Raw genomic sequence first — 26760 nt, forward strand, 5'->3', positions numbered from 1 at the left:
CTATGCCCTATGCCCTATGCCCTATGCCCTATGCCCTATGCCCTATGCCCTATGCCCTATGCCCTATGCCCTATGCCCTATGCCCTATGCCCTATGCCCTATGCCCTATGCCCTATGCCCTATGCCCTATGCCCTATGGCTCATATACACATACATGGTACTCATACAATGCTAAACAATTCTTCATTCAAAATAAATAGTGTCATAAGGAGAACATAAGATTTCTTATCTGTCAATTGAAGGAGTAGCTCTTGGGAGCTAAGGGACACAGCAGTGCCAATAATGAGGGTGAGAGCGTTAGATACAACTACGACTTCATCGGGTAGTACATAATTCAAGCCTCCAAGCTACACAACAAAGAAAAATCATGATAAGACAAACAATTTTCAATTGCAGACAATTACTACAACTAATTATATTTGAAGAAACAAATCAAATGTAATATTGTACCTTAACTTTCATCTGCAACCAAACGTTTGTTACATTTTGATCGTTGACAGTTAATGGTGGACCCAAGAACTGGGTAACAGTTCCCATTTCAGCAAGTATCTTATTCTTCCTTAAAGCCAATAAAATTCAATTAGTTTTATAGAGCAATAATGAACTTGAATAATTTCATAATGAAAAAGATAAACATAATAAATCATCGTAGATAATGAAATTTTTTCTAACAACGACAAGAAATATATGGAATTACAAATTTTAAAGAATACCATTTATGAAGTCAACCACTTTCTCCACTCCTAGTTGAGCTGCAAAGTATTTATTGTGAAGAGTCCCACAAGAAGTATAAAACAAATAGAAACACATAGTAAAACTCTCATGGTTAATTGGTTAACTACTTCCAGGCGAGCAGCAAAATTAAGATGGGAAAAACACAGAAAACAGAAGGCAAGGGAATTCAAAATAAAATTTACCTCCATGCTCATGATTCATTCTGCTGGATTGGTACCCTGCAAACCAGTATAAATGAATTAAGCTCAAAAGAACAAAATGCTAGAAAATAAAAATAGTATCATATCATATGCAAAAACATAAAATATCAAAACATATAAACAAGGATCCAATATGCAAACTGATGTACAAAAGGGGAATTTGTCATGTGCTAAGCACTTCAACGCATGAAACAAAGTTTTTCAATCAACTAAAAATTACCTAGGGAAAAAAAGATTAACATACTAACCGTATTGTTCAACAGAAGATTTAGTCAAAATTGGTGCAGATTTTTTCTCGCGATAACCCGTTCCAAATTCTTCATCAATTACCCAAGAAGGCTGCCAAAGGAGTTAGAATTAATATGTTGAAACAAAATAAAGCTAAACTTTGTGGACAAAATAAAAGAAAACAAAAATCACGTGCTCCACTTTTGTTGTTTCTGGACAACTTTGTGCTCCCTTAATTCAATTCTTTTGGTCTGATTTTCCAATCCTGCACACATATGTCACACAGCTTAATATCCTCTTGGCTAAAGAGATTACAAGATACAGTGCACAAGATAAAGATTTCTCCCTTTCCCGGTCTTGCACAATTGACGTGGAAAATGGATCCTAGTTGCACTCAATTTGCAATCTTGTGCACTAGCCTTCCTATTCTCATGAATCCAAAGCTGCACAGATATTTAAACTTCAATCAGTAGAGTATGCATTCAATACTATCACTTAAGAGCTAAAACCGAAGCAACAATTCAAAACAAGGGTAAGTTAGACAACTTGCCTATTTGGATGGTTGTTTCTAGCCTGCTCCAAGCTCCACACTTAGGTGTTGTTGCTGCTGTCTACTCAGAAATACTTGACTCCAATTGAGATGGAACTAAATGGCAATCAAGAATATACCAAAATCAAACTGCACAAACTGTCATCTGCACATAAATCAGCAAACAAATTTAAAAAATTGGAAGTGAATGTCGTAGTAGTAAACAATTTTAAAAGTTGAAGTAAATGCAATAGCAATTTTCTCTTTTGTTACGTTGATTGCACTCCAGTTTAAGCAATCTGCACAAGAAACAATTAGCAAGTCAGTTAGGCTGAACTCTCTCAATCTGCCAATAGACTTAGGCCAAGTTAGCCTCACAAAACATAATAAAAATTTGATCTCCAACTGAACACAACTTTATATTGAACAAAACATTAGTAGGACAAACAATTGATAAAACTACAACTCTGTATATAGCTTATCTCAAACAAAATAAATAAATTAAAAAAATACTAAGAATGCATGATAAAAATTACAGAGTAGTAGCATAGATATACAATAATCTACCTTGGGAGTTGTAAAACTCGAGTTTCTACTTGAATAAATCCAAACTGCTAGACATCCAGAGCACAGGTTCGGATCCGCATTTGCTTTGACCCAATGTTTGTAATAACATAAGTAACATCAAAAAAATCATCAAACCTTTGCAATAGAACAATTGCACAAAAAACATACCGTAGAGACTAACAGTTAACACCTTTTCGATCCTCCCTCGCGGCTTCTAATTGGATTTCTCGACAGATGAGGTCCTTTGACATGCGGTCTTTTGTACGAACACCAAAGAACAAAGCTAGGCCCAAAATAAACGAAATTAAAAATGTTGTTAATAAATGATGATCAATTTCATTTCTAGGGCCAACAAAAACCAAAAGTGTTCAAAACATGAATACTGCAGAAAACATAAGGAAAGGGAATTCAAAATAAAATTTACCTCCATGCTCATAATTCATTCTGCTGGATTGGCACCCTACAAACCAGTATATATGAATTAAGCTCAAAAAAAAAAATGCTAGAAAAAAAAAATAATACCATATCATATGCAAAAAAAATAAAATACCAAAACATATAAACAAGGATCCAATATGCAAACTTATGTACAAAAGGAGAATTTGTCATATGCTAAGCACTTCAACTCATGAAACAAAGTTTTTCAATCAACCAAGAATTACCTAAGGAAAAAAAATTAACATACTAACCGTATTGTTCAACAGAAGATTTAGTCACAATTGGTGCAGATCTTTTCTCGCGATAACCCACGCCAAATTCTTCATCAATTACCCAAGAAGGCTGCCAAAGGAGTTAGAATTAATATGTTGAAACAAAATAAAGCTAAACTTTGTGGACAAAATAAAGGAAAACGAAAATCACGTGCTCCACTTTTGTTGTTTCTGGACAACTTTGTGCTCCCTTAATTCAATTCTTTTCGTCTGATTTTCCAATCCTGCACACATATATCACACAGCTTAATATCCTCTTGGCTAAACAGATTGCAAGATACAATGCACAAGATAAAGAATTCTCCCTTTCCCGGTCTTGCACAATTGACGTGGAAAATAGATCCTAGTTGCACTCAATTTGCAATCTTCTGCACTAACCTTCCTATTCTCATGAATCCAAAGCTGCACAGATATTTAAACTTCAATCAGTAGAGTATGCATTCAATACTATCACTTAAGAGCTAAAACCGAAGCAACAATTCAAAACAAGGGTAAGTTAGACAACTTGCCTATTATTTGGATGGTTGTTTCTAGCCTGCTCCAAACTCCACACTGAGGTGTTGTTGCTGCTGTCTACTCAGAAATACTTGACTCCAAATGAGATGGAACTAAATGGCAATAAAGAATATACCAAAATCAAACTGCACAAACTGTCATCTGCACATAAATCAGCAAACAAATTTAAAAAATTAGAAGTGAATGTCGTAGTAGTAAACAATTTTAAAAGTTGAAGTAAATGCAATAGCAATTTTCTCTTTTGTTATGTTGATTGCACTCCAGTTTAAGCAATCTGCACAAGAAACAATTAGCAAGTCAGTTAGGCTGAACTCTCTCAATCTGTCAATAGACTTAGGCCAAGTTAGCCTCACAAAACATAATAAAAATTTGATCTCCAACTGAACACAACTTTATATTGAACAAAACATTAGTAGGACAAACAATTGATAAAACTACAACTCTGTATATAGCTTATCTCAAACAAAAAAAATAAATTAAAAAAATAGTAAGAATGCATGATAAAAATTACAGAGTAGTAGCATAGATATACAATAATCTACCTTGGGAGTTGTAAAACTCGAGTTTCTACTTGAATAAATCCAAACTGCTAGACATCCAGAGCACAGGTTCGGATCCGTATTTGCTTTGACCCAATGTCTGTAATAACATAAGTAACATCAAAAAAATCATCAAACATTTGCAATAGAACAATTGCAAAAAAAATATATCGTAGAGACTAACAGTTAACACCTTTTCGATCCTCCCTCGCGGCTTCTAATTGGATTTCTCGACAGATGAGGTCCTTTGACATGCGATCTTTTGTAGGAACACCAAAGCACAAAGCTAGGCCCAAAATAAGCGAAATTAAAAAATGTTGTTACTAAATGATGATCAATTTCATATCTAGGGCCAAGAAAGACCAAAAGAGTTCAAAACATGAATACTGCAGAAAACTCCACATGTAGGGTAACTACTTCCAAGAGAGCAGCAAAATTAAGATGGAAGAAACACAGAACACAGAAGGAAAGGGAATTCAAAATAAAATTTACCTCCATGCTCAAAATTCATTCTGCTGGATTGGCACCCTGCAAACCAGTATATATATAAATTAAGCTCAAAAGAACAAAATGCTAGAAAATAAAAATATTATCATATTATATCCAAAAAACAAAATATCAAAACATATAAACAAGGATCCAATATGCAAACTTATGTACAAAAGGAAAATCTGTCATACGATAAACCCTTCAACTCATGAAACCAAGTTTTACAATCAACTACGAATCACCTAAGGGAAAAAAGATTAACATAATAACCGTATTGTTCAACTGAAGATTTAGTCACAATTGGTGCAGATTTTTTCTCGCGCTAACCCATGCTAAATTCTTCATCAATTACCCAAGAAGGCTGCCAAAGGAGTTAGAATTAATATGTTGAAACAAAATAAAGCTAAACTTTGTGGACAAAATAAAGGAAAACAAAAATCACGTGCTCCACTTTTGTTGTTTTTGGACAACTTTGTGCTCCCTTAATTCAATTCTTTTGGTCTGATTTTGCAATCTTGTTCATTAACCTTCCTATTCTCATGAATCCAAAGCTGCACAGATATTTAAACTTCAATCAGTAAAGTATCCATTCAATACTATCACTTAAGAGCTAAAACCGAAGCAACAATTCAAAACAAGGGTAAGTTAGACAACTTTCCTATTTGGATGGTTGTTTCTAGCCTGCTCCAAGCTCCACACTGAGGTGTTGTTGCTGCTGTCTACTCAAAAATACTTGACTCCAATTAGACTGCAATTAAGATGGAACTAAATGGCAATCAAGAATATACCAAAATCAAACTGGACAAACTGACATATGCACATAAATCAGCAAAAAAAATTTAAAATATTGGAAGTGAATGTCGTAGTAGTAAACAAATTTAAAAGTTGAAGTAAATGCAATAGCAATTTTCTCTTTTGTTATGTTGATTGCACTCCAGTTTAAGCAATCTGCACAAGAAACAATTAGCAAGTCAGTTAGGCTAAGCTCTCTCAATCTGCCAATAGACTTACCTGACAAAGCACACTACGCTCTACTTTCTCTCTAGAAGCTTGACATACTCAAAGGATAAAACACTCAGCTGATTGTTAAGGAAATTAAGCATGGACCAAAGAATCCTGTGGATCACTACCACCACCGAATATTAGGAGTGGGCAAATCAAATCGAACTGCACTACACTATTAAAAACTACACTGAACTAAAAACTAGTTTGTCTAAACTGAGTTAAACTAAAAAATAGTTCAGACAAACTCAACTGAACTATTTTTTGTTTTATCAAATTGTACAAAATTACAATATAAACTGAACTGCACTACTAACTATACTAGTTTTGAACTGAATTGTAGTAATTTTAACCAAAAACTCAGCAATTCAGCAACACTGACATTATAATCAAGGATAAAAACCTGAAACTGGATCAATAATAGATATGCCAACAAAAATACAATATACTTAACAGGTTCATCTTAAGTTGTACTACATAGAAACTATAAATTGCACTAATATGTCATATATACAACATAAAAGCTATCTAAACATATTCAAAATGGTTCAAACAGTCTAAGAACTACTACAATATCTATTTCTATCACAAACTAAAAATTTGTCTACCTAAAGCCTAACATACTTGACAGTCTAAGTTAAAATGCAAGAATTGTAAGTACCCTATAATAAAACCTCAAGTGCCGAGTCTAAGAACTACTACAATATCTATTTCTATCACAAACTAAAAATTTGTTTACCTAAAGCCTAACATACTTGACAGTCTAAGTTAAAATGCAAGAATTGTAACTACCCTATAATAAAACCTCAAGTGCCGAAACAAGTTTTGAATGTTAAAAGGTTACAAAAGACTGAACTAGTTACTAAGAATCATTAGCAAATCAAAATATACCTGTACTACTAATAATTACAGCACTAACTAATAAAATAAGGTTAATAAAACTGCACTAGTTCTAAAATATGATTTTAACACTACCTAATAACAAAGTAACTATGCACACAACTTTAAAATCACTTAACTGAACTAACTGAACTCATATTTTATTCATAAGGGTGAAAATATAAAATGGGACTATATAAATCTAAGAAACTGGATTAAATCAAAAAAACAGCACATAACACTAAGTACTCCTACAAACACAACTTAAAAACTAACTAACCTGACACTAAGTACTCCTACAAACAAAACTTAAAAACTAACTAACCTGATTCCTACAGGTTTCAAACAACTAATGAAAGCTAGAAACAAAGTTAACTACTATAATTGATGATAGATTCGAACTTTGACCTATTCACTAAAATCTATCCACTAAAACTACGCATGTTTAAAAGCTATGCAGAATTATGACTTACTAAACCAAGGGAAATGTAACAGAAGCCATCTCAACAAGTTCTAATTGGTAAAAATTAATGTAAAAAGCTTAAAAACAATACAAATAAATACTATACAAAAATTCATTAATTTAAAACTAATCTACTAACTATAAATTAGAATGAACTTATAAAATATGAACAAACCTAATACTACTATAATCAACTAAACAATAACTAAGCAATTTCAAATTCATCTAACTATGTTATGACTACAGGTATTTACAAACTTGAAACTAAAAATACAAAAACTAGCTTATGCCTAGACTAATGCTACCGAATAGATCAAAGACAAAAAAGATCCTACAATTCTTGTTAATATTAGATTTTAAATAATGAGTTGAGCGTAGCAAACACGTGGTATTAAATATAATATATATGAAGATATCCCAAAAGAATGCAGCACCAGAAATTCCAATGCATCATATGTCAAGTATTCATCAGTAGACATCAGAATAAATGTAAAGTTTCAGCAGCTCAATGAAACATACCAAGGAATTTAATTAAGAAAGCTACCTGCATAGTCCTGTAGGAAGTCACACTCATACATTTATTCTGCAACTAAATACAAAAACTATGAAATACTTCACTTAAGAGCTAAAACAGAAGCAACAATTCAAAACAAGAGTAAGTTAGACAACTTCCCTATTTGGATGGTTGTTTCTAGCCTGCTCCAAGTATAAATCACTTGTAACAACTCCCAAACTGACTTTGCACTAGGCATCTTTAGGAATGTCTTACGCAGATTCTTTGATAGTCAACAGAGAATATAATCTTTTTGAATTTCTGCGTGAAATCAAAGGTTAAAAATATTCAAAGGCAAGTTATTTGCAGTATAGTATAGAAAAATATGATTGGAACATACTAAATTTCTATTTTTGGGGGCCTTTCAGCTTCTCAAACAATCGCCCTTCATCCATAGCCTTTGCCCGTAAACTACAAGTCTCATAATTTTCCCTAGATAAAAAAAGAAAGGAAAAGAAAAATCAACCTTAATTATCCCAAATGCATGCAAGCAAGAAGACAGTATTTAAAAATCAAAGTATGCAGACAACAACAATTGTGACAAATCTCATTCATAGACAGGACATCAAATTGCATACATCATACAAATCCTGAATGGCCCTAACATGAAGGTGGAAAATTGCATAACCCACAGGTCCCAGAATATGAGGTGTTTCGATATCTCTCTATATTATGTCAATATAAGAACAACCTCATACTTCAACATCTAGGTGTTTAACTCTCAACACATTATGCAAATTTACGCCATCATAAACTTGGAAAACTTCTAATCACACCAATTGAATTAGAAATACACTCGAGATCAATAGGACTTCAATCAAGGCTTGTAATGTGGCCAAGGTATAGGTGAGGTAAAAAGAGATAAAAATCAAGGCTAAAATCAAAGAGAGGTGTTATGAAAAATGAATGCATAAATCATTCACGAATGCATAACATAAACAATACAAGTTCTGAAATGTAAATAAACAGGAATGCATCACACAGTGAAAGAAAGTAAGGCAAGGCTCAAATCTCACAAAGGATAAAATTTGTCAAAACTAGTTCGAAACTCACATTTCATGTAAAAACTATTCAATTCTATTGAAAGAAATTGTAAAATCTAGCTAGAAACTATGAACTCAAATTAGAAACTCAATAAATCATTCACAATCAAGAACTAAAAATAGTAGACAAGTAATCATGCAAAACCTGTAAAACTCAACTAAGAACCTCAATGTATCGACCTAAACAAGTTTGAAACTATAAAAGAAAGTTAAGAGAAGTGGATAGAAACTCACTATCTAAAAACAACAAATAACTAAGAATCTCACTATCAAATCTGAAACAGAATACGAAAATTGGATAGAAACTAAACCTACACTCTTAAAACAGCAAAGATATTTTATAAAAGCAAAATAAAACTGAAATCTCTTAAAACAGTAAAAGAAACTAGCTATGAAATAGAAAAAGAAACCTCATGAGCTTCTTTCACAGTCTTTCCATCCTTTTTCTTTCTCCAATTATATCCATACTTTCTAAAGTACCTCAAAATCGTTCTATGAAATAGAAAAAGTGTACCACCTGAAATTATGAAGTAAAATTCAAAGCTTTTATGACTTTGTAAAGTCAAATTAATGATAGAAATATGATTAGAAGGATCCAATATGCAAAAATACTAGAAAATAAAAATAATATCATATCATATGCAAAAAAATAAAATATCAAAACATATAAACAAATATCCAATATGAAAACTTATGTACAAAAGGAGAATTTGTCATATGCTAAGCACTTCAACTCATGAAACAAAGTTTTTGAATCAACTAAGAATTACCTAAGGAAAAAAAGATCAACATACTAACCGTATTGTTCAACTGAAGATTTAGTCACAATTGGTGCAGATTTTTTCTCGCGATAACCCATGCCAAATTCTTCATCAATTACCCAAGAAGGCTGCCAAAGGAGTTAGAATTAATATGTTGAAACAAAATAAAGCTAAACTTTGTGGACAAAATAAAGGAAAACAAAAATCACGTGCTCCACTTTTGTTGCTTCTGGACAACTTTGTGCTCCCTTAATTCAATTCTTTTGGTCTGATTTTCCAATCCTGCACACATATATCACACAGCTTAATATCCTCTTGGCTAAAGAGATTGCAAGATACAATGCACAAGATAAAGAATTCTCCCTTTCCCGGTCTTGCACAATTGACGTGGAAAATGGATCCTAGTTGCACTCAATTTGCAATCTTGTGCACTAACCTTCCTATTCTCATGAATCCAAAGCTGCACAGATATTTAAACTTCAATCAGTAGAGTATGCATTCAATACTATCACTTAAGAGCTAAAACCGAAGCAACAATTCAAAACAAGGGTAAGTTAGACAACTTGCCTATTTGGATGGTTTTTCTAGCCTGCTCCAAGCTCCACACTGAGGTGTTGTTGCTGCTGTCTACTCAGAAATACTTGACTCCAATTGAGATGGAACTAAATGGCAATCAAGAATATACCAAAATCAAACTGCACAAACTGTCATCTGCACATAAATCAGCAAACAAATTTAAAAAATTAGAAGTGAATGTCGTAGTAGTAAACAATTTTAAAAGTTGAAGTAAATGCAATAGCAATTTTCTCTTTTGTTACGTAGATTGCACTCCAGTTTAAGCAATCTGCACAAGAAACAATTAGCAAGTCAGTTAGGCTAAACTCTCTCAATCTGCCAATAGATTTAGGCCAAGTTAGCCTCACAAAACATAATAAAAATTTGATCTCCAACTGAACACAACTTTACATTGAACAAAACATTATAGGACAAACAATTGATAAAACTACAACTCTGTATATAGCTTATCTCAAACAAAAAAAATAAGTTAAAAAAATGCTAAGAGTGCATGATAAAAATGATAGAGTAGTAGCATAGATATACAATAATCTACCTTGAGAGTTGTAAAACTCGAGTTTCTACTTGAATAAATCCAAACTGCTAGACATCCAGATCACAAGTTCGGATCCGCATTTGCTTGGACCCAATGTCTGTAATAACATAAGTAACATCAAAAAAATCATCAAACCTTTGCAATAGAACAATTGCACAAAAAACATACCGTAGAGACTAAAAGTTAACACCTTTTCGATCCTCCCACGCGGCTTCTAATTGGATTTCTCGACAGATGAGGTCCTTTGACATGCGGTCTTTTGTAGGAACACCAAAGAACAAAGCTAGGCCCAAAATAAACGAAATTAAAAATGTTGTTACTAAATGATGATCAATTTCATATCTAGGGCCAACAAAAACCAAAAGTGTTCAAAACATGAATACTGCAGAAAACATAAGGAAAGGGAATTCAAAATAAAATTTACCTCCATGCTCATAATTCATTCTGCTGGATTGGCACCCTACAAACCAGTATATATGAATTAAGCTCAAAAAACAAAATGCTAGAAAAAAAAAATAATACCATATCATATGCAAAAAAATAAAATACCAAAACATATAAACAAGGATCCAATATGCAAACTTATGTACAAAAGGAGAATTTGTCATATGCTAAGCACTTCAACTCATGAAACAAAGTTTTTCAATCAACCAAGAATTACCTAAGGAAAAAAAATTAACATACTAACCGTATTGTTCAACAAAAGATTTAGTCACAATTGGTGCAGATTTTTTCTCGCGATAACCCACGCCAAATTCTTCATCAATTACCCAAGAAGGCTGCCAAAGGAGTTAGAATTAATATGTTGAAACAAAATAAAGCTAAACTTTGTGGACAAAATAAAGGAAAACGAAAATCACGTGCTCCACTTTTGTTGTTTCTGGACAACTTTGTGCTCCCTTAATTCAATTCTTTTCGTCTGATTTTCAAATCCTGCACACATATATCACACGCCCTAATATCCTCTTGGCTAAACAGATTGCAAGATACAATGCCCTATGCCCTATGTCTTATGCCCTATGCCCTATGCCCTATGCCCTATGTCCTATGCCCTATCCCTTATCCCCTATGCCCTATGTCTTATGCCCTATGCCCTATGTCCTATGCCCTATCCCCTATCCCCTATGCCCTATGCCCTATGCCCTATGCCCTATGCCCTATGCCCTATGCCCTATGCCCTATGCCCTATGCCCTATGCCCTATGCCCTATGCCCTATGCCCTATGCCCTATGCCCTATGCCCTATGCCCTATGCCCTATGCCCTATGCCCTATGCCCTATGGCTCATATACACATACATGGTACTCATACAATGCTAAACAATTCTTCATTCAAAATAAATAGTGTCATAAGGAGAACATAAGATTTCTTATCTGTCAATTGAAGGAGTAGCTCTTGGGAGCTAAGGGACACAGCAGTGCCAATAATGAGGGTGAAAGCGTTAGATACAACTACGACTTCATCGGGTAGTACATAATTCAAGCCTCCAAGCTACACAACAAAGAAAAATCATGATAAGACAAACAATTTTCAATTGCAGACAATTACTACAACTAATTATATTTGAAGAAACAAATCAAATGTAATATTGTACCTTAACTTTCATCTGCAACCAAACGTTTGTTACATTTTGATCGTTGACAGTTAATGGTGGACCCAAGAACTGGGTAACAGTTCCCATTTCAGCAAGTATCTTATTCTTCCTTAAAGCCAATAAAATTCAATTAGTTTTATAGAGCAATAATGAACTTGAATAATTTCATAATGAAAAAGATAAACATAATAAGTCATCGTAGATAATGAAATTTTTTCTAACAACGACAAGAAATATATGGAATTACAAATTTTAAAGAATACCATTTATGAAGTCAACCACTTTCTCCACTCCTAGTTGAGCTGCAAAGTATTTATTGTGAAGAGTCCCACAAGAAGTATAAAACAAATAGAAACACATAGTAAAACTCTCATGGTTAATTGGTTAACTACTTCCAGGCGAGCAGCAAAATTAAGATGGGAAAAACACAGAAAACAGAAGGCAAGGGAATTCAAAATAAAATTTACCTCCATGCTCATGATTCATTCTGCTGGATTGGTACCCTGCAAACCAGTATAAATGAATTAAGCTCAAAAGAACAAAATGCTAGAAAATAAAAATAGTATCATATCATATGCAAAAACATAAAATATCAAAACATATAAACAAGGATCCAATATGCAAACTGATGTACAAAAGGGGAATTTGTCATGTGCTAAGCACTTCAACGCATGAAACAAAGTTTTTCAATCAACTAAAAATTACCTAGGGAAAAAAAGATTAACATACTAACCGTATTGTTCAACAGAAGATTTAGTCAAAATTGGTGCAGATTTTTTCTCGCGATAACCCGTTCCAAATTCTTCATCAATTACCCAAGAAGGCTGCCAAAGGAGTTAGAATTAATATGTTGAAACAAAATAAAGCTAAACTTTGTGGACAAAATAAAAGAAAACAAAAATCACGTGCTCCACTTTTGTTGTTTCTGGACAACTTTGTGCTCCCTTAATTCAATTCTTTTCGTCTGATTTTCCAATCCTGCACACATATGTCACACAGCTTAATATCCTCTTGGCTAAAGAGATTACAAGATACAATGCACAAGATAAAGATTTCTCCCTTTCCCGGTCTTGCACAATTGACGTGGAAAATGGATCCTAGTTGCACTCAATTTGCAATCTTGTGCACTAGCCTTCCTATTCTCATGAATCCAAAGCTGCAAAGATATTTAAACTTCAATCAGTAGAGTATGCATTCAATACTATCACTTAAGAGCTAAAACCGAAGCAACAATTCAAAACAAGGGTAAGTTAGACAACTTGCCTATTTGGATGGTTGTTTCTAGCCTGCTCCAAGCTCCACACTTAGGTGTTGTTGCTGCTGTCTACTCAGAAATACTTGACTCCAATTGAGATGGAACTAAATGGCAATCAAGAATATACCAAAATCAAACTGCACAGACTGTCATCTGCACATAAATCAGCAAACAAATTTAAAAAATTGGAAGTGAATGTCGTAGTAGTAAACAATTTTAAAAGTTGAAGTAAATGCAATAGCAATTTTCTCTTTTGTTACGTTGATTGCACTCCAGTTTAAGCAATCTGCACAAGAAACAATTAGAAGGTCAGTTAGGCTGAACTCTCTCAATCTGCCAATAGACTTAGGCCAAGTTAGCCTCACAAAACATAATAAAAATTTGATCTCCAACTGAACACAACTTTATATTGAACAAAACATTAGTAGGACAAACAATTGATAAAACTACAACTCTGTATATAGCTTATCTCAAACAAAATAAATAAATTAAAAAAATACTAAGAATGCATGATAAAAATTACAGAGTAGTAGCATAGATATACAATAATCTACCTTGGGAGTTGTAAAACTCGAGTTTCTACTTGAATAAATCCAAACTGCTAGACATCCAGAGCACAGGTTCGGATCCGCATTTGCTTTGACCCAATGTTTGTAATAACATAAGTAACATCAAAAAAATCATCAAACCTTTGCAATAGAACAATTGCACAAAAAACATACCGTAGAGACTAACAGTTAACACCTTTTCGATCCTCCCTCGCGGCTTCTAATTGGATTTCTCGACAGATGAGGTCCTTTGACATGCGGTCTTTTGTACGAACACCAAAGAACAAAGCTAGGCCCAAAATAAACGAAATTAAAAATGTTGTTAATAAATGATGATCAATTTCATTTCTAGGGCCAACAAAAACCAAAAGTGTTCAAAACATGAATACTGCAGAAAACATAAGGAAAGGGAATTCAAAATAAAATTTACCTCCATGCTCATAATTCATTCTGCTGGATTGGCACCCTACAAACCAGTATATATGAATTAAGCTCAAAAAAAAAAATGCTACAAAAAAAAAATAATACCATATCATATGCAAAAAAAATAAAATACCAAAACATATAAACAAGGATCCAATATGCAAACTTATGTACAAAAGGAGAATTTGTCATATGCTAAGCACTTCAACTCATGAAACAAAGTTTTTCAATCAACCAAGAATTACCTAAGGAAAAAAAATTAACATACTAACCGTATTGTTCAACAGAAGATTTAGTCACAATTGGTGCAGATCTTTTCTCGTGCAGATCTTTTCTCGCGATAACCCACGCCAAATTCTTCATCAATTACCCAAGAAGGCTGCCAAAGGAGTTAGAATTAATATGTTGAAACAAAATAAAGCTAAACTTTGTGGACAAAATAAAGGAAAACGAAAATCACGTGCTCCACTTTTGTTGTTTCTGGACAACTTTGTGCTCCCTTAATTCAATTCTTTTCGTCTGATTTTCCAATCCTGCACACATATATCACACAGCTTAATATCCTCTTGGCTAAACAGATTGCAAGATACAATGCACAAGATAAAGAATTCTCCCTTTCCCGGTCTTGCACAATTGACGTGGAAAATAGATCCTAGTTGCACTCAATTTGCAATCTTCTGCACTAACCTTCCTATTCTCATGAATCCAAAGCTGCACAGATATTTAAACTTCAATCAGTAGAGTATGCATTCAATACTATCACTTAAGAGCTAAAACCGAAGCAACAATTCAAAACAAGGGTAAGTTAGACAACTTGCCTATTATTTGGATGGTTGTTTCTAGCCTGCTCCAAACTCCACACTGAGGTGTTGTTGCTGCTGTCTACTCAGAAATACTTGACTCCAAATGAGATGGAACTAAATGGCAATAAAGAATATACCAAAATCAAACTGCACAAACTGTCATCTGCACATAAATCAGCAAACAAATTTAAAAAATTAGAAGTGAATGTCGTAGTAGTAAACAATTTTAAAAGTTGAAGTAAATGCAATAGCAATTTTCTCTTTTGTTATGTTGATTGCACTCCAGTTTAAGCAATCTGCACAAGAAACAATTAGCAAGTCAGTTAGGCTGAACTCTCTCAATCTGTCAATAGACTTAGGCCAAGTTAGCCTCACAAAACATAATAAAAATTTGATCTCCAACTGAACACAACTTTATATTGAACAAAACATTAGTAGGACAAACAATTGATAAAACTACAACTCTGTATATAGCTTATCTCAAACAAAAAAAATAAATTAAAAAAATAGTAAGAATGCATGATAAAAATTACAGAGTAGTAGCATAGATATACAATAATCTACCTTGGGAGTTGTAAAACTCGAGTTTCTACTTGAATAAATCCAAACTGCTAGACATCCAGAGCACAGGTTCGGATCCGTATTTGCTTTGACCCAATGTCTGTAATAACATAAGTAACATCAAAAAAATCATCAAACATTTGCAATAGAACAATTGCAAAAAAAATATATCGTAGAGACTAACAGTTAACACCTTTTCGATCCTCCCTCGCGGCTTCTAATTGGATTTCTCGACAGATGAGGTCCTTTGACATGCGATCTTTTGTAGGAACACCAAAGCACAAAGCTAGGCCCAAAATAAGCGAAATTAAAAAATGTTGTTACTAAATGATGATCAATTTCATATCTAGGGCCAAGAAAGACCAAAAGAGTTCAAAACATGAATACTGCAGAAAACTCCACATGTAGGGTAACTACTTCCAAGAGAGCAGCAAAATTAAGATGGAAGAAACACAGAACACAGAAGGAAAGGGAATTCAAAATAAAATTTACCTCCATGCTCAAAATTCATTCTCCTGGATTGGCACCCTGCAAACCAGTATATATATAAATTAAGCTCAAAAGAACAAAATGCTAGAAAATAAAAATATTATCATATTATATCCAAAAAAACAAAATATCAAAACATATAAACAAGGATCCAATATGCAAACTTATGTACAAAAGGAAAATCTGTCATACGATAAACCCTTCAACTCATGAAACCAAGTTTTACAATCAACTACGAATCACCTAAGGGAAAAAAGATTAACATAATAACCGTATTGTTCAACTGAAGATTTAGTCACAATTGGTGCAGATTTTTTCTCGCGCTAACCCATGCTAAATTCTTCATCAATTACCCAAGAAGGCTGCCAAAGGAGTTAGAATTAATATGTTGAAACAAAATAAAGCTAAACTTTGTGGACAAAATAAAGGAAAACAAAAATCACGTGCTCCACTTTTGTTGTTTTTGGACAACTTTGTGCTCCCTTAATTCAATTCTTTTGGTCTGATTTTGCAATCTTGTTCATTAACCTTCCTATTCTCATGAATCCAAAGCTGCACAGATATTTAAACTTCAATCAGTAAAGTATCCATTCAATACTATCACTTAAGAGCTAAAACCGAAGCAACAATTCAAAACAAGGGTAAGTTAGACAACTTTCCTATTTGGATGGTTGTTTCTAGCCTGCTCCAAGCTCCACACTGAGGTGTTGTTGCTGCTGTCTACTCAAAAATACTTGACTCCAATTAGACTGCAATTAAGATGGAACTAAATGGCAATCAAGAATATACCAAAATCAAACTGGACAAACTGACATATGCACATAAATCAGCAAAAAAAATTTAAAATATTGGAAGTGAATGTCGTAGTAGTAAACAAATTTAAAAGTTGAAGTAAATGCAATAGCAATTTTCTCTTTTGTTATGTTGATTGCACTCCAGTTTAAGCAATCTGCACAAGAAACAATTAGCAAGTCAGTTAGGCTAAGCTCTCTCAATCTGCCAATAGACTTACCTGACAAAGCACACTACGCTCTACTTTCTCTCTAGAAGCTTGACATACTCAAAGGATAAAACACTCAGCTGATTGTTAAGGAAATTAAGCATGGACCAAAGAATCCTGTGGATCACTACCACCACCGAATATTAGGAGTGGGCAAATCAAATCGAACTGCACTACACTATTAAAAACTACACTGAACTAAAAACTAGTTTGTCTAAACTGAGTTAAACTAAAAAATAGTTCAGACAAACTCAACTGAACTATTTTTTGTTTTATCAAATTGTACAAAATTACAATATAAACTGAACTGCACTACTAACTATACTAGTTTTGAACTGAATTGTAGTAATTTTAACCAAAAACTCAGCAATTCAGCAACACTGACATTATAATCAAGGATAAAAACCTGAAACTGGATCAATAATAGATATGCCAACAAAAATACAATATACTTAACAGGTTCATCTTAAGTTGTACTACATAGAAACTATAAATTGCACTAATATGTCATATATACAACATAAAAGCTATCTAAACATATTCAAAATGGTTCAAACAGTCTAAGAACTACTACAATATCTATTTCTATCACAAACTAAAAATTTGTCTACCTAAAGCCTAACATACTTGACAGTCTAAGTTAAAATGCAAGAATTGTAAGTACCCTATAATAAAACCTCAAGTGCCGAGTCTAAGAACTACTACAATATCTATTTCTATCACAAACTAAAAATTTGTTTACCTAAAGCCTAACATACTTGACAGTCTAAGTTAAAATGCAAGAATTGTAACTACCCTATAATAAAACCTCAAGTGCCGAAACAAGTTTTGAATGTTAAAAGGTTACAAAAGACTGAACTAGTTACTAAGAATCATTAGCAAATCAAAATATACCTGTACTACTAATAATTACAGCACTAACTAATAAAATAAGGTTAATAAAACTGCACTAGTTCTAAAATATGATTTTAACACTACCTAATAACAAAGTAACTATGCACACAACTTTAAAATCACTTAACTGAACTAACTGAACTCATATTTTATTCATAAGGGTGAAAATATAAAATGTGACTATATAAATCTAAGAAACTGGATTAAATCAAAAAAACAGCACATAACACTAAGTACTCCTACAAACACAACTTAAAAACTAACTAACCTGACACTAAGTACTCCTACAAACAAAACTTAAAAACTAACTAACCTGATTCCTACAGGTTTCAAACAACTAATGAAAGCTAGAAACAAAGTTAACTACTATAATTGATGATAGATTCGAACTTTGACCTATTCACTAAAATCTATCCACTAAAACTACGCATGTTTAAAAGCTATGCAGAATTATGACTTACTAAACCAAGGGAAATGTAACAGAAGCCATCTCAACAAGTTCTAATTGGTAAAAATTAATGTAAAAAGCTTAAAAACAATACAAATAAATACTATACAAAAATTCATTAATTTAAAACTAATCTACTAACTATAAATTAGAATGAACTTATAAAATATGAACAAACCTAATACTACTATAATCAACTAAACAATAACTAAGCAATTTCAAATTCATCTAACTATGTTATGACTACAGGTATTTACAAACTTGAAACTAAAAATACAAAAACTAGCTTATGCCTAGACTAATGCTACCGAATAGATCAAAGACAAAAAAGATCCTACAATTCTTGTTAATATTAGATTTTAAATAATGAGTTGAGCGTAGCAAACACGTGGTATTAAATATAATATATATGAAGATATCCCAAAAGAATGCAGCACCAGAAATTCCAATGCATCATATGTCAAGTATTCATCAGTAGACATCAGAATAAATGTAAAGTTTCAGCAGCTCAATGAAACATACCAAGGAATTTAATTAAGAAAGCTACCTGCATAGTCCTGTAGGAAGTCACACTCATACATTTATTCTGCAACTAAATACAAAAACTATGAAATACTTCACTTAAGAGCTAAAACAGAAGCAACAATTCAAAACAAGAGTAAGTTAGACAACTTCCCTATTTGGATGGTTGTTTCTAGCCTGCTCCAAGTATAAATCACTTGTAACAACTCCCAAACTGACTTTGCACTAGGCATCTTTAGGAATGTCTTACGCAGATTCTTTGATAGTCAACAGAGAATATAATCTTTTTGAATTTCTGCGTGAAATCAAAGGTTAAAAATATTCAAAGGCAAGTTATTTGCAGTATAGTATAGAAAAATATGATTGGAACATACTAAATTTCTATTTTTGGGGGCCTTTCAGCTTCTCAAACAATCGCCCTTCATCCATAGCCTTTGCCCGTAAACTACAAGTCTCATAATTTTCCCTAGATAAAAAAAGAAAGGAAAAGAAAAATCAACCTTAATTATCCCAAATGCATGCAAGCAAGAAGACAGTATTTAAAAATCAAAGTATGCAGACAACAACAATTGTGACAAATCTCATTCATAGACAGGACATCAAATTGCATACATCATACAAATCCTGAATGGCCCTAACATGAAGGTGGAAAATTGCATAACCCACAGGTCCCAGAATATGAGGTGTTTCGATATCTCTCTATATTATGTCAATATAAGAACAACCTCATACTTCAACATCTAGGTGTTTAACTCTCAACACATTATGCAAATTTACGCCATCATAAACTTGGAAAACTTCTAATCACACCAATTGAATTAGAAATACACTCGAGATCAATAGGACTTCAATCAAGGCTTGTAATGTGGCCAAGGTATAGGTGAGGTAAAAAGAGATAAAAATCAAGGCTAAAATCAAAGAGAGGTGTTATGAAAAATGAATGCATAAATCATTCACGAATGCATAACATAAACAATACAAGTTCTGAAATGTAAATAAACAGGAATGCATCACACAGTGAAAGAAAGTAAGGCAAGGCTCAAATCTCACAAAGGATAAAATTTGTCAAAACTAGTTCGAAACTCACATTTCATGTAAAAACTATTCAATTCTATTGAAAGAAATTGTAAAATCTAGCTAGAAACTATGAACTCAAATTAGAAACTCAATAAATCATTCACAATCAAGAACTAAAAATAGTAGACAAGTAATCATGCAAAACCTGTAAAACTCAACTAAGAACCTCAATGTATCGACCTAAACAAGTTTGAAACTATAAAAGAAAGTTAAGAGAAGTGGATAGAAACTCACTATCTAAAAACAACAAATAACTAAGAATCTCACTATCAAATCTGAAACAGAATACGAAAATTGGATAGAAACTAAACCTACACTCTTAAAACAGCAAAGATATTTTATAAAAGCAAAATAAAACTGAAATCTCTTAAAACAGTAAAAGAAACTAGCTATGAAATAGAAAAAGAAACCTCATGAGCTTCTTTCACAGTCTTTCCATCCTTTTTCTTTCTCCAATTATATCCATACTTTCTAAAGTACCTCAAAATCGTTCTATGAAATAGAAAAAGTGTACCACCTGAAATTATGAAGTAAAATTCAAAGCTTTTATGACTTTGTAAAGTCAAATTAATGATAGAAATATGATTAGAAGGATCCAATATGCAAAAATACTAGAAAATAAAAATAATATCATATCATATGCAAAAAAATAAAATATCAAAACATATAAACAAATATCCAATATGAAAACTTATGTACAAAAGGAGAATTTGTCATATGCTAAGCACTTCAACTCATGAAACAAAGTTTTTGAATCAACTAAGAATTACCTAAGGAAAAAAAGATCAACATACTAACCGTATTGTTCAACTGAAGATTTAGTCACAATTGGTGCAGATTTTTTCTCGCGATAACCCATGCCAAATTCTTCATCAATTACCCAAGAAGGCTGCCAAAGGAGTTAGAATTAATATGTTGAAACAAAATAAAGCTAAACTTTGTGGACAAAATAAAGGAAAACAAAAATCACGTGCTCCACTTTTGTTGCTTCTGGACAACTTTGTGCTCCCTTAATTCAATTCTTTTGGTCTGATTTTCCAATCCTGCACACATATATCACACAGCTTAATATCCTCTTGGCTAAAGAGATTGCAAGATACAATGCACAAGATAAAGAATTCTCCCTTTCCCGGTCTTGCACAATTGACGTGGAAAATGGATCCTAGTTGCACTCAATTTGCAATCTTGTGCACTAACCTTCCTATTCTCATGAATCCAAAGCTGCACAGATATTTAAACTTCAATCAGTAGAGTATGCATTCAATACTATCACTTAAGAGCTAAAACCGAAGCAACAATTCAAAACAAGGGTAAGTTAGACAACTTGCCTATTTGGATGGTTTTTCTAGCCTGCTCCAAGCTCCACACTGAGGTGTTGTTGCTGCTGTCTACTCAGAAATACTTGACTCCAATTGAGATGGAACTAAATGGCAATCAAGAATATACCAAAATCAAACTGCACAAACTGTCATCTGCACATAAATCAGCAAACAAATTTAAAAAATTAGAAGTGAATGTCGTAGTAGTAAACAATTTTAAAAGTTGAAGTAAATGCAATAGCAATTTTCTCTTTTGTTACGTAGATTGCACTCCAGTTTAAGCAATCTGCACAAGAAACAATTAGCAAGTCAGTTAGGCTAAACTCTCTCAATCTGCCAATAGATTTAGGCCAAGTTAGCCTCACAAAACATAATAAAAATTTGATCTCCAACTGAACACAACTTTACATTGAACAAAACATTATAGGACAAACAATTGATAAAACTACAACTCTGTATATAGCTTATCTCAAACAAAAAAAATAAGTTAAAAAAATGCTAAGAGTGCATGATAAAAATGATAGAGTAGTAGCATAGATATACAATAATCTACCTTGAGAGTTGTAAAACTCGAGTTTCTACTTGAATAAATCCAAACTGCTAGACATCCAGATCACAAGTTCGGATCCGCATTTGCTTGGACCCAATGTCTGTAATAACATAAGTAACATCAAAAAAATCATCAAACCTTTGCAATAGAACAATTGCACAAAAAACATACCGTAGAGACTAAAAGTTAACACCTTTTCGATCCTCCCACGCGGCTTCTAATTGGATTTCTCGACAGATGAGGTCCTTTGACATGCGGTCTTTTGTAGGAACACCAAAGAACAAAGCTAGGCCCAAAATAAACGAAATTAAAAATGTTGTTACTAAATGATGATCAATTTCATATCTAGGGCCAACAAAAACCAAAAGTGTTCAAAACATGAATACTGCAGAAAACATAAGGAAAGGGAATTCAAAATAAAATTTACCTCCATGCTCATAATTCATTCTGCTGGATTGGCACCCTACAAACCAGTATATATGAATTAAGCTCAAAAAACAAAATGCTAGAAAAAAAAAATAATACCATATCATATGCAAAAAAATAAAATACCAAAACATATAAACAAGGATCCAATATGCAAACTTATGTACAAAAGGAGAATTTGTCATATGCTAAGCACTTCAACTCATGAAACAAAGTTTTTCAATCAACCAAGAATTACCTAAGGAAAAAAAATTAACATACTAACCGTATTGTTCAACAAAAGATTTAGTCACAATTGGTGCAGATTTTTTCTCGCGATAACCCACGCCAAATTCTTCATCAATTACCCAAGAAGGCTGCCAAAGGAGTTAGAATTAATATGTTGAAACAAAATAAAGCTAAACTTTGTGGACAAAATAAAGGAAAACGAAAATCACGTGCTCCACTTTTGTTGTTTCTGGACAACTTTGTGCTCCCTTAATTCAATTCTTTTCGTCTGATTTTCCAATCCTGCACACATATATCACACGCCCTAATATCCTCTTGGCTAAACAGATTGCAAGATACAATGCCCTATGTCTTATGCCCTATGCCCTATGCCCTATGTCCTATGCCCTATCCCTTATCCCCTATGCCCTTTGCCCTATGCCCTATGCCCTATGCCCTATGCCCTATGCCCTATGCCCTATGCCCTATGCCCTATGCCCTATGCCCTATGCCCTATGCCCTATGCCCTATGCCCTATGCCCTATGCCCTATGCCCTATGCCCTATGCCCTATGCCCTATGCCCTATGCCCTATGCCCTATGCCCTATGCCCTATGCCCTATGCCCTATGCCCTATGCCCTATGCCCTATGGCTCATATACACATACATGGTACTCATACAATGCTAAACAATTCTTCATTCAAAATAAATAGTGTCATAAGGAGAACATAAGATTTCTTATCTGTCAATTGAAGGAGTAGCTCTTGGGAGCTAAGGGACACAGCAGTGCCAATAATGAGGGTGAGAGCGTTAGATACAACTACGACTTCATCGGGTAGTACATAATTCAAGCCTCCAAGCTACACAACAAAGAAAAATCATGATAAGACAAACAATTTTCAATTGCAGACAATTACTACAACTAATTATATTTGAAGAAACAAATCAAATGTAATATTGTACCTTAACTTTCATCTGCAACCAAACGTTTGTTACATTTTGATCGTTGACAGTTAATGGTGGACCCAAGAACTGGGTAACAGTTCCCATTTCAGCAAGTATCTTATTCTTCCTTAAAGCCAATAAAATTCAATTAGTTTTATAGAGCAATAATGAACTTGAATAATTTCATAATGAAAAAGATAAACATAATAAGTCATCGTAGATAATGAAATTTTTTCTAACAACGACAAGAAATATATGGAATTACAAATTTTAAAGAATACCATTTATGAAGTCAACCACTTTCTCCACTCCTAGTTGAGCTGCAAAGTATTTATTGTGAAGAGTCCCACAAGAAGTATAAAACAAATAGAAACACATAGTAAAACTCTCATGGTTAATTGGTTAACTACTTCCAGGCGAGCAGCAAAATTAAGATGGGAAAAACACAGAAAACAGAAGGCAAGGGAATTCAAAATAAAATTTACCTCCATGCTCATAATTCATTCTGCTGGATTGGTACCCTGCAAACCAGTATAAATGAATTAAGCTCAAAAGAACAAAATGCTAGAAAATAAAAATAGTATCATATCATATGCAAAAACATAAAATATCAAAACATATAAACAAGGATCCAATATGCAAACTGATGTACAAAAGGGGAATTTGTCATGTGCTAAGCACTTCAACGCATGAAACAAAGTTTTTCAATCAACTAAGAATTACCTAGGGAAAAAAAGATTAACATACTAACCGTATTGTTCAACAGAAGATTTAGTCAAAATTGGTGCAGATTTTTTCTCGCGATAACCCGTTCCAAATTCTTCATCAATTACCCAAGAAGGCTGCCAAAGGAGTTAGAATTAATATGTTGAAACAAAATAAAGCTAAACTTTGTGGACAAAATAAAAGAAAACAAAAATCACGTGCTCCACTTTTGTTGTTTCTGGACAACTTTGTGCTCCCTTAATTCAATTCTTTTGGTCTGATTTTCCAATCCTGCACACATATGTCACACAGCTTAATATCCTCTTGGCTAAAGAGATTACAAGATACAATGCACAAGATAAAGATTTCTCCCTTTCCCGGTCTTGCACAATTGACGTGGAAAATGGATCCTAGTTGCACTCAATTTGCAATCTTGTGCACTAGCCTTCCTATTCTCATGAATCCAAAGCTGCACAGATATTTAAACTTCAATCAGTAGAGTATGCATTCAATACTATCACTTAAGAGCTAAAACCGAAGCAACAATTCAAAACAAGGGTAAGTTAGACAACTTGCCTATTTGGATGGTTGTTTCTAGCCTGCTCCAAGCTCCACACTTAGGTGTTGTTGCTGCTGTCTACTCAGAAATACTTGACTCCAATTGAGATGGAACTAAATGGCAATCAAGAATATACCAAAATCAAACTGCACAGACTGTCATCTGCACATAAATCAGCAAACAAATTTAAAAAATTGGAAGTGAATGTCGTAGTAGTAAACAATTTTAAAAGTTGAAGTAAATGCAATAGCAATTTTCTCTTTTGTTACGTTGATTGCACTCCAGTTTAAGCAATCTGCACAAGAAACAATTAGAAGGTCAGTTAGGCTGAACTCTCTCAATCTGCCAATAGACTTAGGCCAAGTTAGCCTCACAAAACATAATAAAAATTTGATCTCCAACTGAACACAACTTTATATTGAACAAAACATTAGTAGGACAAACAATTGATAAAACTACAACTCTGTATATAGCTTATCTCAAACAAAATAAATAAATTAAAAAAATACTAAGAATGCATGATAAAAATTACAGAGTAGTAGCATAGATATACAATAATCTACCTTGGGAGTTGTAAAACTCGAGTTTCTACTTGAATAAATCCAAACTACTAGACATCCAGAGCACAGGTTCTGTTAGGGCCTGGCGAGTGTATGAGAGAAAGAAATACAGGAGGAAGATGATGGGCGAGGTCGAACGTCCTAACATGGACGAACGTTCGGAGCAAGGGGCGAGGACGAGCGAGGACGAGCAGAATATGGACGAACGTCCTAACATGGACGAGAGGACGAGCGTCCCGACGATGGGCGAGGACGAACGTCCTAACAGGAACGAGCGTCCATAATAAATAGCTGGCAAGCGGGAGGATAGGCAGATTATTACTGTAATTAAGGCAGTAATAAATAGAGTTAATAAGGACAGATTTATTCTTTCCAGATAATTATATTAAATAGGCAATTAAGTTTAATTATAATAAATTGGCAATTAGGATTATTCCTTACCATTTCTGGAAGGAGTAATTAGTATTAATTAGGCGAGGCACCTAGGGTCAGGATATGTTTTTGATTATTGGAATATTGTAAGAGAGGTTATGCTCTCGTGTGACTGAAGGAGAACCTGCTCCCAGTCATTGGTTGTGTTCGTTATTTCCAGAGTTTCAATAATAAAGAGTTTTTATTCACTTGAGTATTGTTCCGTTCACTGTGTGAAGGCAAGTTACGTGGTCAGGCACGTAACAGGTTCGGATCCGCATTTGCTTTGACCCAATGTTTGTAATAACATAAGTAACATCAAAAAAATCATCAAACCTTTGCAATAGAACAATTGCACAAAAAACATACCGTAGAGACTAACAGTTAACACCTTTTCGATCCTCCCTCGCGGCTTCTAATTGGATTTCTCGACAGATGAGGTCCTTTGACATGCGGTCTTTTGTACGAACACCAAAGAACAAAGCTAGGCCCAAAATAAACGAAATTAAAAATGTTGTTAATAAATGATGATCAATTTCATTTCTAGGGCCAACAAAAACCAAAAGTGTTCAAAACATGAATACTGCAGAAAACATAAGGAAAGGGAATTCAAAATAAAATTTACCTCCATGCTCATAATTCATTCTGCTGGATTGGCACCCTACAAACCAGTATATATGAATTAAGCTCAAAAAAAAAAATGCTACAAAAAAAAAATAATACCATATCATATGCAAAAAAAATAAAATACCAAAACATATAAACAAGGATCCAATATGCAAACTTATGTACAAAAGGAGAATTTGTCATATGCTAAGCACTTCAACTCATGAAACAAAGTTTTTCAATCAACCAAGAATTACCTAAGGAAAAAAAATTAACATACTAACCGTATTGTTCAACAGAAGATTTAGTCACAATTGGTGCAGATCTTTTCTCGCGATAACCCACGCCAAATTCTTCATCAATTACCCAAGAAGGCTGCCAAAGGAGTTAGAATTAATATGTTGAAACAAAATAAAGCTAAACTTTGTGGACAAAATAAAGGAAAACGAAAATCAGGTGCTCCACTTTTGTTGTTTCTGGACAACTTTGTGCTCCCTTAATTCAATTCTTTTCGTCTGATTTTCCAATCCTGCA

General features: G+C 33.4%; 4 long non-coding RNA genes across 27 annotated transcripts; all 4 read right to left on the reverse strand.

Annotated features, from left to right (window-relative positions):
- Positions 1–6: 6 nt before the first annotated feature.
- Positions 7–1602, reverse strand: LOC148195261 (uncharacterized). Of its 2 annotated transcripts, XR_015780863.1 has the most exons (6): positions 1365–1602; positions 1184–1274; positions 918–953; positions 714–752; positions 451–559; positions 7–347 (listed from the first exon to the last, which is right to left on the reverse strand). It is a non-coding gene; the product is annotated as an uncharacterized LOC148195261 (long non-coding RNA). The 2 variants fall into 2 exon arrangements; XR_015780862.1 differs by having other exon boundaries at positions 1184–1602.
- A 5-nt stretch (positions 1603–1607) lies between these two features.
- On the reverse strand, positions 1608–13070 carry LOC148195262 (uncharacterized). Of its 11 annotated transcripts, none has more exons than XR_015780861.1 (24): positions 12652–13070; positions 12386–12421; positions 12182–12220; positions 11919–12027; positions 11014–11815; positions 10750–10785; positions 10516–10608; positions 10326–10422; positions 9782–10058; positions 9651–9674; positions 9433–9496; positions 9252–9342; positions 8864–8970; positions 7751–7842; positions 4784–7671; positions 4517–4552; positions 4218–4310; positions 4028–4124; positions 3479–3759; positions 3121–3371; positions 2949–3039; positions 2684–2719; positions 2260–2542; positions 1608–1991 (listed from the first exon to the last, which is right to left on the reverse strand). It is a non-coding gene; the product is annotated as an uncharacterized LOC148195262 (long non-coding RNA). The 11 variants fall into 11 exon arrangements; XR_015780860.1 differs by having other exon boundaries at positions 9424–9496; XR_015780853.1 differs by having other exon boundaries at positions 1610–1991; positions 9424–9674; positions 12652–12742; positions 12833–13070.
- Positions 13071–13547: 477 nt separating this feature from the next.
- On the reverse strand, positions 13548–24938 carry LOC148195263 (uncharacterized). 13 transcript variants are annotated; one of them, XR_015780915.1, is made up of 23 exons: positions 24667–24938; positions 24318–24559; positions 24137–24227; positions 23871–23906; positions 23667–23705; positions 23404–23512; positions 22499–23300; positions 22235–22270; positions 22001–22093; positions 21811–21907; positions 21267–21543; positions 20909–21159; positions 20737–20827; positions 20349–20455; positions 19236–19327; positions 16269–19156; positions 16001–16036; positions 15702–15794; positions 15512–15608; positions 14963–15243; positions 14417–14855; positions 14152–14187; positions 13548–14010 (listed from the first exon to the last, which is right to left on the reverse strand). It is a non-coding gene; the product is annotated as an uncharacterized LOC148195263 (long non-coding RNA). The 13 variants fall into 13 exon arrangements; XR_015780914.1 differs by having other exon boundaries at positions 24309–24559; XR_015780913.1 differs by having other exon boundaries at positions 22499–22589; positions 22671–23300; positions 24137–24559.
- A 729-nt stretch (positions 24939–25667) lies between these two features.
- Positions 25668–26639, reverse strand: LOC148195264 (uncharacterized). The gene is made up of 3 exons (XR_015780662.1): positions 26511–26639; positions 26246–26281; positions 25668–26104 (listed from the first exon to the last, which is right to left on the reverse strand). It is a non-coding gene; the product is annotated as an uncharacterized LOC148195264 (long non-coding RNA).
- Between the last annotated feature and the right edge of the window lie 121 nt (positions 26640–26760).

The sequence above is a fragment of the Vigna umbellata genome, chromosome 7 (genome assembly GCF_029865625.1).
Source record: "Vigna umbellata cultivar VRB3 chromosome 7, Vumbellata_1.0, whole genome shotgun sequence".
Classification (NCBI taxonomy): Eukaryota; Viridiplantae; Streptophyta; class Magnoliopsida; order Fabales; family Fabaceae; genus Vigna; species Vigna umbellata.